Here is a 13,095-nt window from a genome sequence, read left to right as displayed (position 1 = left end):
ATTTGAGCTCTGAGAAATGTACATCAACAGCTGCAGATAATCAGCATTCCCGTCCAGTGAGGAGGAGATAAAATCAACCTTATTGGCATTTCCAGTCACAGAGAGGACTGGATGAGGGCTTGGGTGAGATGTGGGCTGCAGAAGCATTTCTTGCATAAACTAGAATCCAACCCTGGTCCTAGCCTGGAGTCTTTGAGATAACTGGTGTGGCAGTATCATTATATGGGTTTTGCTTAATGTCATGGACATCCCCACTCTGAATTACAGTCTTGTTTAGGCTGAGAGGGATGGTCTAGGCCAAACCTCCTGCTGAAGCGGGGTCACCGAGAGCAGGTTGTCCAGGATACTGTCCATTTGGGGTCTGACTGTCCCCACAGATGGAGACTCCACCGCTTCTCTGGGCAGCTGGTTCCAATATTTGACTACTCAAAGCATTTCTCATGCTTAGGTGGAATTCAGTGTGTTTTGATGTGTGCCCGTTGCCTCTGGACCCATTAGTGGGCACTAATGAGAAGAGCCTGCCTCCCTTTTCCTCATTCCCTCCTATCAGATACATTGATATCACCATCCCTAAACCTTTTCTTCTGTAGGCTGAGCAGTCTTTGAGGTCTCAGCCTCTCATATAAAAGATACTTTTAGTCGTCATTGTAGCCCTGTGCTGGATTTGCATGAAGAAATTCATATTTTGCTCGTACAGGGGAGCCCAGACCTGGACACGGTACTCCAGATGTGGTCTCACCAGGACTGAAGAGATGGAAAAGAAATGCATCAGCCTGGATCCTGGCTTAATAAAGCTGAAGGCATGTGAGAGCCTGACATTCCCCAAGTTGTTGTCTTGAGGAATGGACAGCCAGAGTGCAGAGCTTGTTTAAAAACAGAGTCTGAGGCTATATTAAAAGCCTGATGGATGAAGAAATGTATATTCTCAAGTAAGCAACATCTGTAAATGTGATGAAGAAAAAACCAGTGAGTTAGACTAGCAGTAAACCATTTTGGAAAAAAGCTACAATATATTAAGTAGCTAGTTAAAGATCTGCCAGCAGTTAGCTGGGAGGAACACACAAAAAACCCCACCCAAAGCCCAGTTGTGTGACATCTTTTTTTTTTTTTTTTTTCAAATGCACCTTGGATATGGTTTAAAGACTATTTGTTTCATGCATAAACATAGACTTCTTGTATCGGGAAAGTACATGTAATGGGAGGGAGGGAGAGAGGAAGCTACTGAATTTAGGTGTTGAGTGATGTGCATTCCAGTGATGGGATGTAGGGGGGCAAAAAAGTGCACTTGCTTTACAAAGAAATAGCTAGGTAAAAGATAGTAGGGGGAAATGCAGGATGAGTAAATGACCACAAGTAACTGTAAATTCAGATACTGGAAGGAGCAAGAACTTTTTCTGGCTAAATAAATGGTGGAAAATATTCTTTGTCCAAAACTGTAAACGCAAAGATTGCTATTCCTACTTTCTTCCTCAGTAGGTTGTTTTGACTCTCCTATTTTGGAGGTGTGAGTTGGTGTAGATGTCCAAGATGCAGCAGTCCACCTTCCTTTGTGGTGCAGAGATGCAGTTCATGAGACTAGCAGCCACATCTTTAGGGAGAGAAAAGGACTTTAACTGATAGTTTATTACAAGTTGGGCCTGTGACCAAACTCCAGTATACAGCACCCAAAAGCTCACAAACCTGGGAAAAACAGATTAGGTTTTAAAAAACTTTGGGGAATATGAGTACCTCTGTTGTGGTTCCCCTGTCCCCCATCAAAGCTGATGGCGTTCACAAAACTGTGCTGCTACAGAAGTGATTTTCGATGAGCTCCTATCTTCACTAACAACCTTTTAGATAAAACTCTGTCCCTGGGGAGGCCATACTGAGACTTTCTTTGAAGAGGTTGAGTACCAGCAGCTCCTGCTCGTGTTCAACATACATTTGGTAGTGAATACGGAATGGAAACTTTGCTTGCCAGGGCTCTTCAGTTCCTGCTCCCTTCTCCCGTCAATTTAACCTGTGGTCTCTGGAGCGTCGGTGTGAATTGGCATTCCTCAAGGCCCTAATTTCTGCTATGCTGTGACATTGCTGTCCAGAGACAAGTGTTGTAGCTTCCTGTGAAATAAGTGGCTTCTGATGAAATCTTGAGTCACATAGACAAGTGGATTTGGATTCTTTTTATTTCCTTTCACTGACTACCACGTGGCACTAGAAAACACAGAGGAAAAATATGATAAAACACTAAGTGATCTGCAGTGAGAATGTTACTACAGCGCTGCCTCCATGATAGCAACGTTTGTGTTGAAATTATGAAGTGTAAATCCAGTAATATAGAGAGAGGTTACTATGAATGCAATGTAAATCACACTTGGAGGGGTGGATCTGAAATTGTACCGTGTTAGCATTCGGGAGGGTGTATGTGTGCTGTAGAACATCTAGCAGGCTTTTGTCAGCAAAGCTGTCAGTGCTGCCTGACATGCCTCTCCCTGCTGCGGACCTGCATGCTGTCTGCAAGCGAGGAGCTGCCTGTGGGGTGACAGGTCTGAGCAGGAGCATCTTGCTTATGGCTTAGAGTACAACGGGGAAAGGTGGGGTAAGACCTTGTGGGCTGAGGACTGTAGCTTGAATTCCTCTTGCTAATATGTGTCCTAGCAAGTGCTCATTAGCTATGAGATGGAAGCTGGCAGGGTTTGTGCATTTAAAGATCCTGATCGTGTTTCAGAGGAAGAGCTTTAATGGTAGAGTCCCCTATCTCAAAACTGCCATTTGAAAGCAGTGTTATATTTAGCTGTTTTTTATTACTAGCAACTTCAGCAGCTGAAATTGGACCTTGGGGCTTCAAAGCAGCTGCTTGGTTAAGGAAGCATTGCTGAATAAAAGCTCCCTGCTCTGCTACCCTCCCCCTGCTTTTCTACTCTACCAGCTGTGTCAGCCCAGCAGCAAGGAAGGGAAGTTGGCCTTGAAGTGAATCTAAAGAGGAAAGAGTGAGAAGAGGAGAGGTGGAGTTAGCCGGCTAAATGCAATAGCAGCCCGCAGCGTGGGAAGATGAGAAAGCAGAAGCAAAGAGACTGGTGGCTTGAATCTCTGTGTGGGTGAGCTCTGTGGAGCAAGGTCTGAATAGAGGGGAGGACCAAGGAGTTTAAAGACTGAACACATTCAGTGAAAAGGCAGGGATTACACTCCTTTTTCTTTCTGGAGTAACAATCAAAGGAAAAAGGTAAGGGGGACAAGGAGGAAGTGAGTGAAATAGGTGCCAAATTCCACTTAAAATATGAGCCTTTAACAAACAAGGCGCTGTGAAACAGGAGGACACCCTGAAATCTTTATGGTGTAATGCAGGAAGCAAGAACAATAAACAGGCATGTGAGAATATTGTAGGCATGATACTTTCATTTCACTGTATGCTTATTTTGGTTGTGTAACTGTGCTCAAAGCTGTCACTGGCAATACTTCTTTTAATCCTTAGCGCAGCCCAAGTGTTATGGTGTTTTGGAGTATGAAAGTGACGAGCAAATAAAATTTCTTTTTTCTTACTTTGGTAACTTTTTTTTTTTAAAGAGATAAGCAGAAACCTGGAGAAAATAGGATGGCATTTACTTTCTATAGCACTCTTGGCTTCAATAGAGAACAGCGTGGCTCGACATTCAGGTTGAGCTCCACATATTTTAGGCAGCTTGAGGTAAATAAATCAGAATCTTAAATGCCCTGAGTAAAAGTATTCAGTCTCAGAAGGTCACTTTGAACTGCTGCAAGTGACTTGACTACAGCCTTTTGAAGGCTTGGAGGGAGTTGAAAGTATGTACAAAAGTAAACAAAATCGGGGGAAAACCTTGTTTATACCTTCTAGGGTAATGCAATAGCTAGTTTACAGTCCCAGATTGTCAGAAGTGCAGCCGCTCTATATGCAGTCAGTCCTCTGCCGTTGCCAATGGCCCTTACCTTTCAGTAAGGGAGTATTGCCCCCCCGCTTTGAACTAGAGGAAGGTGGAGCACAAAAGTGGCTTGCTCAGCTTTTCCACGGTGGTTGAAGTAGGTACTTAGTGTGGGGTCCTGTGCCCCAGCCAGCATCTTACCACAAAGAAATTGCTTTTATCCGAGATCTGTGAGGCTGGTAATAGGATTGGGGTTGAGTGGTTGTTTGAAGAGGGTGGTCAGCGGGACAGGGCCATTTTCTTGCTGTGCTGCGGAGCAGCTGTGAGTGCAGCCCCTCCAGTCCAGCCATATCTACCCGTAGTTAGCAAACCCACAACTGTTTTGGTAGTCCTGGGTAACTGCAGGGCTTTGCTTACCCTTTCTTGCCTTTGGCAATGCTAACAGACCAGTGATTCACTAGAAAAAACACAAACCTTTCTTCTAAGGATTTTCAGAATTTAGTGTGCCTCTGAATTATTTTGTTCTGCCAGCTAAGTGCTGTCGAGCTGTCAATAGGAAAGGGCTAAACCTCACTGTCTTTTCCTGTTTTGCTCATTTTTACTGAGTACTGGAGAAAGACAAAGCTGGTGTTTAGAAGTCAAAGGCACTGGGCCCTTGTTTGTGAAGCTGCTGAGTGTCACATCATTTTGGAAGAAGGAACATGGCTTTTCAGCTGTCCCCCAGCCTACTAGTGACCAGCTGGTAAGACCTGAGAAGGATGTAAGGGCTGGTCTTGGGAACTTGACTCCAGACCTGTAAAGCTGCCAGCTGGAGAACAGTGAGGAGCGCTTGTATGGGGCTGTGCCTGATCAAAGTGAGATGATGCTGTCCCTTAGTCTAGCTGCAGCTTTATAATTTTTTCCTCTCTGATTATCAGCTCTATTTTCAGAAAAAAACCTTTGTTTATCATGATTCCTCTGTTTGGGCAGGCAGTAGACACAATGAGCCCACACATACGTACTCTCGCCTCTTGGAGCCAGCTTATAGTTGGTCTCTAAGAGTATAGCGACTCCGCTGTAAAGAGCAGCTTTCAATATGCTGAAATTGCAGGCTTAATTTCAGTGTGGCGGGTTTAGAAGCAGAACAGCTTTCTTTCTGCTTTGTTTTCTGGCAGAATGCCAGGCTCCCCCAGCTTCCTGCTGTGGTTGTGGTGGCTTTCCAAACGATAGAATAAATCCACTTTTCTCCCCCCCTTCCTAGCTCTCCCTTGAGAGACTCCTGAAAGCTCTGCTCTCTGAAAGGGCGCGTTAGAAGCCTTAAAATGCACAAGAGTATCAAAGTGTGACGTGAGAGAATAATCTACATAATCAGATTTTTGGTTTTATCTGGGCTTTTTGTACAGAAAAGGCTGTGTGACATGTTCTGTGCTGAAATCTGGACTGTGACCTCCTCTTTCACCCCTTTGTGTGTTTATTTAGCATGCAACAAATGTCTCTTTGGCCTAGCTGGCACGCAAAAACTTTTGGAGGCCAGATGAGTATTCAAAGTGACCCTTCAAGTTGCAAAGGCCTGAAATAAATGAGAGGGATTTTTAAGACAACAGAGTATCCTTGCTAGCAAAGAGGTACCAAATGAGAAATGGGGAATAAATCAGTTTGCCTGATTGAGGTTTCAGGAGTCGGTGGATCAGATGAGTCTGGATTGGATGTTTGCGATGTCTCTTGTGGCTTTGTATTTCTACGATGCCATAAAAAGCAAATGAGTAGGCTGGGTGGAGCATGCAGATGATAATGGATGATAGCAGGCTTGGCTGACTTTAAAAAAAACAAAACACAAATGGGATGGATGAGGCTTTGTGATGGATGAGGCTTTATGGTAGGTGGACTGAGGCCAAGGATACAGACCTCCAAAACATGCTGTCTTTGCAGTGGTCCTGATAATACTGGATAGGCCAGAGTGAAGTGCTGCCTCTTCTAGAGGTATCGGCAGCCAGGAGGTACATTTTGTGCTGGAGGATTTGAAATTTTATGCAATCCGGTGAGTTGCAGCTGAGATTGGGGCTCCCATTTATTTGCCCGTGAGGTCTCAAAAAGCAGATGGTGAGAAGGTGAAAAGGCGATTCTGAGAAAGGCAGGGTTTTGTGGCCTGCAGATGACTTCTTCTAGGAAAAAGCAGTGTGAAGGGATACTAAATTTACGATGTAATAATGTTTTGTGCCATCTGTGACCCATTAGGTGATAACAGCCAGGCTGAACAGGGCTTTGAGAAACCTGGTCTGGTGGAAGGTGTCCCTGCCCGTGGCAGAGGCTTGGAACTAGGTGATCTTTAAAGTCTTTTCCAACCCAAACCGTTCTGTCATTCTATGAATAGTGATAACAACTAGCATTTCATAGCTTATTGCCTCAGACAGCCTGGGGAAGGGTAAATCCGGATTCATACACCTATGCTCTGCTGTAGCTTTTCTTGGGGAGGATCCTAGAAGCTGTATCCTTTGAAGGAGCAAAGAATGAATATACAATGATTTCTTTAGCTGAACTTGTTTGTGAAAATACGTTTTCTTCCAGGAACACATAAAAATAGCAGCAAACCCTCTCTAGCCATAACAGCATATGGCTGTAAGCTCAGCTTTGAAGTTCATCAGTTGATGCAACTTCTCCAAAGAGATTAAAATGCTTCTGTAATAAAGTGACCTGGGAAATTGGGTTCATTACTGCATTCTCCCACCTCTAGGCTGGTGCATGGAGTCTGAGGCATTGAAATGAATCGACCTGAAAGGAGTCCTTAAATTCTTCAGTGCTTCTGCCAATGTGGGAGAGTTCAGCTGTGCTTCCCAGGCCTGTTTCCCGTCCCCAGTTAACAGATACCGGCAGCTTGAGCTGTGTGTGTATAAACCCCATCTTTGGCTCCAGGGACTACCAAGTGGCAGTGAGCACTGCACACCCTTTCCTGTGCCTTCCCCTCTCACCTAACTGGTGATGTGTTGGATATCTTGTTGGTAGCTGTTCACCTGTCTGTCGTTTACTTTTCAGGCCATTTTATTTGGCAAAGCTCCCCCAAGATGTATAGAAATGCAGCTAGCAGCAGCCCACCTTTGCAAGCTCTTGCTTCTGTTGAAAAATTACATTTACCCTTCAGCTCTCCTGAGCTAAATGTTTTCTTCGGAAACGTGGAACAAGTCCTACTTTTGGCCGTAGTCTGTGTTAGTCTATTATAGAAATTAGGCAGCTGCCCAAAAGTCTGCCAAGGGGCAAAACCTACTTCTTGTCATTAAAGCTTTTGACAAATGAGATTGGTAGGTAAGTCCACGACCACCTGGGCCCCCACTGCCACAAACGCTGTGCAGCAGGCTTCACAGAGACATCAACATCCTGAAGGAGTTCAGTTTCCCCTGAACTAGTCTGATGTTTTAGAAGTGACCTACTTGAAAATGCAGCCAGTAATGTAATTATCAGGAAACAACTCACCTTCTGTTGCTTAATTATATTCTTTCTGTATACTTAGTCCATTTCAAAGAAGCTGTCTTGGATGGCACACTGGGTTTCCCCTTAATTACTGTTGTATGGTAATTGCCATGTAATTACACTGTCATGAATATAATGTGCATGTGTTATTGTGGGGCAGTGATTTATGGAATGGAAGCATATTGAAAAAGTGTTATAAATGTTCTTCACACAGGTTGCTAAGCCCTTTAATGACAGTGGTCTTTCCAGCAATCCAGTGTTTTAATTTTCCTGTGTTTGAGGTCTCCTGTAATAATGCTACTTCATCATCTAGTCAATATTCTGGAAATTACACTGGCTGGTTGGGGTGAGGTATCTAATGATCCTCATCATGCTTGCAAAATAAAAAAAATATGCTGGTGCAGAAATAAATCAAGCATACTAATAGGCTGAAGGACTTCTGGTAAGAGCATTTTGGTACTGATATGTGCTTCAAGGTGCCTAGTGTATGCCGGTTAAAAAAAGGACCAGTTAGTAATCCCATTGCTGAAAGGATGTAGGTTCAATTAGGTGTTAGCACCTCACCTGTGGATGCAGGAGTAGTGACTCTTTATGTAATCCTTCCCTTCTCTTAGCTTGCATGATAGCTTTGCCAGGGCACTTGTGAAAATTAAATTTGCACTGAAAGGACAAAGTACCTCTGGAGATTACCTTTGCATGAATTACTTTCATAAATAGGTTGTGACCCCAAAGGGAGAACAGAAAAGGTCTTGAATCCTTTATTGTGAAAAAAACACATGGTTTTGTAGCATTGTATACTGTTACATACAGGGATTATGTGGATTAAAAGCTAGTAATTAAGTGTGCTGAGCAGGGTAGCATCCAGTTGCTTGCAGATGGAGATTTGGAGGCATGATAATTGGTGCATTGCTAATGCTAACCTTGGTTCAAGGTGTTTTTGGTGGGCTTTTTTTGCTCCAGGATGTTTGCTTATAACTTGCTATGTGACTCCCCTGCTGTTAACGTGCTTTGCACATTTGCCCTATTGTAGGGTGTTTCTGGTGATGGGATCACCTGTTTCCCTGTGTACTTTCTTTTTCAGGATGTCACTTGGTGCAGATGCAGAGCCAGTTGTGTTCCTTATTTCAGCTTATGCAGTTACATACTGTTGTCTCCTGTTTGCTTATACATTAATATTGTCCCGTGTTGCAGTCCTGTGCCTCACTGTACCTGGGAGAAGAAAGGACATGAGCAGTCCAGCAGTGGCAATAAGACCAGCAAGGTTCTTCAGAGGACAGGGTATCAGACAGGTTTATTCAGTGCAACACAAAAGGAAAGGTATTACAGAAAATGGGAAAGACAGAACCTCTAGTTCATCACAGGATTTGCACTTATTTTTAAGGTGCTTTTAGAAGTGTTGGTCCACTGCGCTGCAGGGACAACTAAAAACTGTAGACAATGTCTAAATGTGAGCAATTGAAACGGCAGTGCTTGCCCTTGCTGCCCTACTGACTGCAGGGGAAATTACAGTTCCAGAGATCCATGGCTGATGGAATAACTTGCAAAGAGGAGAGGTACCTGTGCTGGTTTTGGCTGGGGTAGAGTTATTTTTTTTCATAGTGGCTAGTATAGAGCTATGTTTCGGATTTGTGCTGAAGATAATGTTGATAAGACAGTGTTGATAACACAAGGATGTTTTTGTTACTGCTGAGCAGTGCTTACCCAGAGCCCAGGCCTTTTCTGCCTCTCACCCCACCCCACCAGCGAGCGGGCTGGGGGGGCACAGGGAGTTGGGAGGGGGGACACAACTGGAGCAGCTGACCCCAACTGACCAAAGGGACATTCCACACCATATGGTGTCATGCTCAGCATATGAAGCAGGGAACATTCGGAGTGGTGGTGTTTGCCTTCCCAAGTCTGTGATGGAGCCCTGCTTTCCTGGGGATGGCTGAACACATGCCTGCTGATGGGAAGTGGTGAATAAATTCCTTGTTTGGCTTTGCTTGCACACAGAGCTTTTAATTTACCTGGTAAATTGTTTTTATCTCAACTCACAAGTTCTCTCACTTTCACTCTTCTGATTCTGTCCCCCATCACACTGTGTGTGTGGTGTGGGCGCAAGTGATCAGCTGTGTGGGCTTAGTTGCTGGCTAGGGTTAAACCACAACACACCCACTTGGCAAGATGTTTTGCAGCAAGTGCTATATGATGGCTGATTGTAAGTTGCCTGGAAAAGGCTTTCAGAGCAGCATAGTTCCTGGAATTATTTTCATCCTTCTGTATTTCTGTGGCACATCTTGTGCAAATGAAAGCTGTACCAGGGAGAAAAAAATCTCTAGTTTTCTGCTTGTGCTAATGTGCAAACGCTATTCTTGCTGTATATTCCCAAATTTAGCAAAACTGAAGTGACTGGACAAAACTCAGCTCCATCTGTCTGTTTCCAATGGAACCAAACATGATGAAATTAAGTATGACTAAACCATGCAGGCAAACATATTTTTATCATGAATTAAATTTGTATGTGGGCTTTGGTTCACTGCTATGCATGAAGAGTAAAACTGGCTGCGAAGAGGACAAAGAGCTCATCGCAAACACATGCGATCGCTTTGACATGCTGCACAGCAAGGGCAATGGGTTTGCTGAAACTTGGCCAGACAGCTGCATCGCTTGCCCTTCTGCAAACATGCAACGGATAAGATTCTTTATAAGTCTTCATGTAGTTGTACTGCTATTTGTATAGATTTTAGTCGCAGCTCAGACACCGGGCAGATAACAACATGTATGTCCCATGCTCATTGTCCTGGCAGCTGCACACAGCTGTGTTTGAAGCAGGGTAGACTATAGCGATGGATCCTTGCTAGCATGGTCACTATTCCCCTGCCTCTAACCTTTGTCTGGCTGCCTACTCACTGTTTTGTATATTACCTGTACCCTGATTCTGTCTCTTGTTGAAAATGAGACAGCAGGGCTTGATTAAGTAGTTTTACACTTTCCTCTTATTCTTTTTTTTTTTTTTTTTCTCCTCCCACTTGAGAGTTGGTTTTGAGAGTTGTTTCCTGGTCTCTGGGATTCTGCCCCAGGATACACATGCACAGCTTGTCTGTTGTTGTTGGCACAGAGCAGCCTCTGCAGTTTGCTAAGCCAGCTTCTCTTGTACAAGTTTTGCAGAAGAGATGAACTGAACCTTGTAGGATGCTGAGCTGCCAACGTAGCCAAGTACTTCCCCCAAGGCTGGGGAAGTAGCTGCTTTTTTTATGTTTAGCTAATCTATTCCCTTGTGCAATGTACTCCCCTTTGAGGGCAAGAGCAGGCAATCCCTTACAGACGTAGGAGCAATGCCCATTTCATTGGTAAGACAATGTATCAGCTACCTTTCTTGCTCAGTTATATGTATGCAGTATGACTGCCCCTCTTCTGTACAGACTCCAGAATAAACCCCCTGACTGGCAGTTGCTTCTGGCACATCTTTGCTTTTTAAGGCCTTTAGCAAGCCTTCTTCCCTGGGGTGAACAGCTTTCTTCAAGCTGTTCATCAAGCAATATATTTGCTTTTTCCGTTTCTAGCTAGAACATCATTTTCACCTGGGGTGGATTAATCTTGGCTGGTCAGCAGGTGCCCAGCAAGACACTCTATCACTCTGCTCCCTCACCAGGACAGGGGACAAAAAGATGAAAAAAACAGAGAGATCACTCACTGTTTAGTCATGGGCACAACAGATGAATTGGGGAAGATTAATCTATTGCCAATTAAAAATAGAGCAGCATAGCAAGAAACTAAAACCATGCTCTCCTCGCTCCCCCTTCAGAAACAACAGGGAATCTGTTTTCCCTTTTTTCTTGCTTTCGCTTGCAATCAGAAAACATGAGAGACTCTGCTAGACCTGAATAAACCACTAATCTCCGCATCCAATATTTGACCCCTTTTCTACCACTGATGAAGCTAGTAGTCTGAAGAGTGTAAAATGCTGCTAAGAAGGCTCGTTTACGCTCACTGGCCACAATGAATTATGGCTGGTTACCATAAATGACTTTAAAACAAAATCTTTAAGGTGAAAAGCACTTTGAGTTCGCACAAGCACTTTGCACCTGTACTCATACGTGAGATGTGATAGTCTTTTCTGTACTTAACTCTGCATCTTTGTGGACTAGATGTTCTGTCAGTGGTGGGACAGTCATAGATTTTTCTAACAACTGTTTTGTTGTGCTGTGATTATGTCAGTTTGTGTAGGAGTGGCAGAAAACAGCAGCTATTTAACACAAGATGATCCATTCAGCGACAGTGTCAAGAGGTCTTAGTGGTGGGCTCGAGTTGATGAATAAGGGGGGTTTCACACAGGGATGAAACTGGTAGGAAGAGGGGGTAGATAGCATTTTCCAAATAATAATTTGTCTGTTCCCTCTAGAAACTGAAGATTTCATTTAAATAGCATCCCTCCCACAACACATTTGCTGTAGTAAATACTATGCTATGAGAAGTAATGCCTTCAAGAGGTGGTTGCGAATGCTAGTGTGACTGCAGAGGTGACTGTTCTGGTCAGCTGTGCCTGAACGAGACTCCAGCCTGTGGTACTCTTTGTTAGCAGTCTCGATCTTTTGTTTACAATATGATCTCAATCTTCTGTCATGGAAATAAAAACAAAGATGAAAGGAACAAGGAAGAAACAGCTGTTGGCTTTACACTTGTGCTCATTTTAATCCTTGCATCTAGCTGTTCATTTTGATTCAACCCCATGCCTCTGATACCAGTATCTTTTTCTTCTCAAATTCACATATACAGGTTATTTCAATAAACTTTTCACATAGTTTGCAAATATTTGCTAATGGTGGTGGGTGTGAACCTTATAAGCTGGAACTTCAGCTCTACTGCTCTTAACTGTGTGTTGCAGTTTGATTGCTGTAATTTATGCCAGTGTAATAGTACGCAGCTGTGGGATTGCTCCTTTTTGACCTTGTGAAATTATTCTTAATTGTCTTCCATATGGTAGGTGATGCAGTTGTATCTCCACAGTTGCAAGGTTACCTGTCTGGCTTGATTGCTTTCTTAGTATCTAAAGGTTCCTGCAATATTCTTTCAGGAAGATGCTAGTGATCCAACGTAATCTGTGTTGGCATGACTTAAATATATCTAACCCTTGGAAACCGAGTGTGGTTTCTTTGCAGTGAAATAATCAGGGAGGATAAGGCTCCATGTGGACTTTTACCAGCAGAGAGAGAGACAGCCTGGGTAGTGTGATTCTTGTGGTGTCCTAGATGTGTCTTTATCTACTGTACTTGCACTGGAGATGTTGTTTCTACAAGTCCGCCCTAGTTGTTGCCCAGACAGATGTTTCACTGTGGTCTGGAGTGACTCTCCCACATCCATCATTGTGCATAGTTATCTACCTGCAGGGTGAAGAGCACCTTTCAGGGTCAGGTCTCTGCTTCATTCTGTGTGCTCGGTCTGTCTGCACCGCTGCAGCAGGGAGGCTGCGCTTCAAAGCCTAACTTTCCTGGTACTTTGTGCGATGAAGTTTTTTATTGCATTGTATTTTTTCCGGGAAGTGCACAGGGGATTGATTTGGCCCAGAGCTCCTTTGGCATCTAGAGTATCTTCACATCAGCTCATCCTATGGGAGATTCAGCCATAGAGAACAACCTGGCCTTGCTTCTACTGTAAGTGCTGCTTTTGCTTGATATAAAATACAGAAAATAGACTTTGTTTTGAGTATCTGAAGACCCCCTTCTTATTTGGCATAAAGGTGCCTCTATTGGCTGTGATGCAATCTCCTATCTGGTCCCAAATATTAAAATTAACTATGCCAAATAAGTCACATGCGGCTGAA

This window comes from Falco punctatus, assembly GCF_963210335.1.
Source record: "Falco punctatus genome assembly, chromosome: 8".
Taxonomy (NCBI): Eukaryota; Metazoa; Chordata; class Aves; order Falconiformes; family Falconidae; genus Falco; species Falco punctatus.
The sequence above is the reverse complement of the archived record's forward strand: the minus strand, read 5'-3'. Positions refer to the sequence as shown.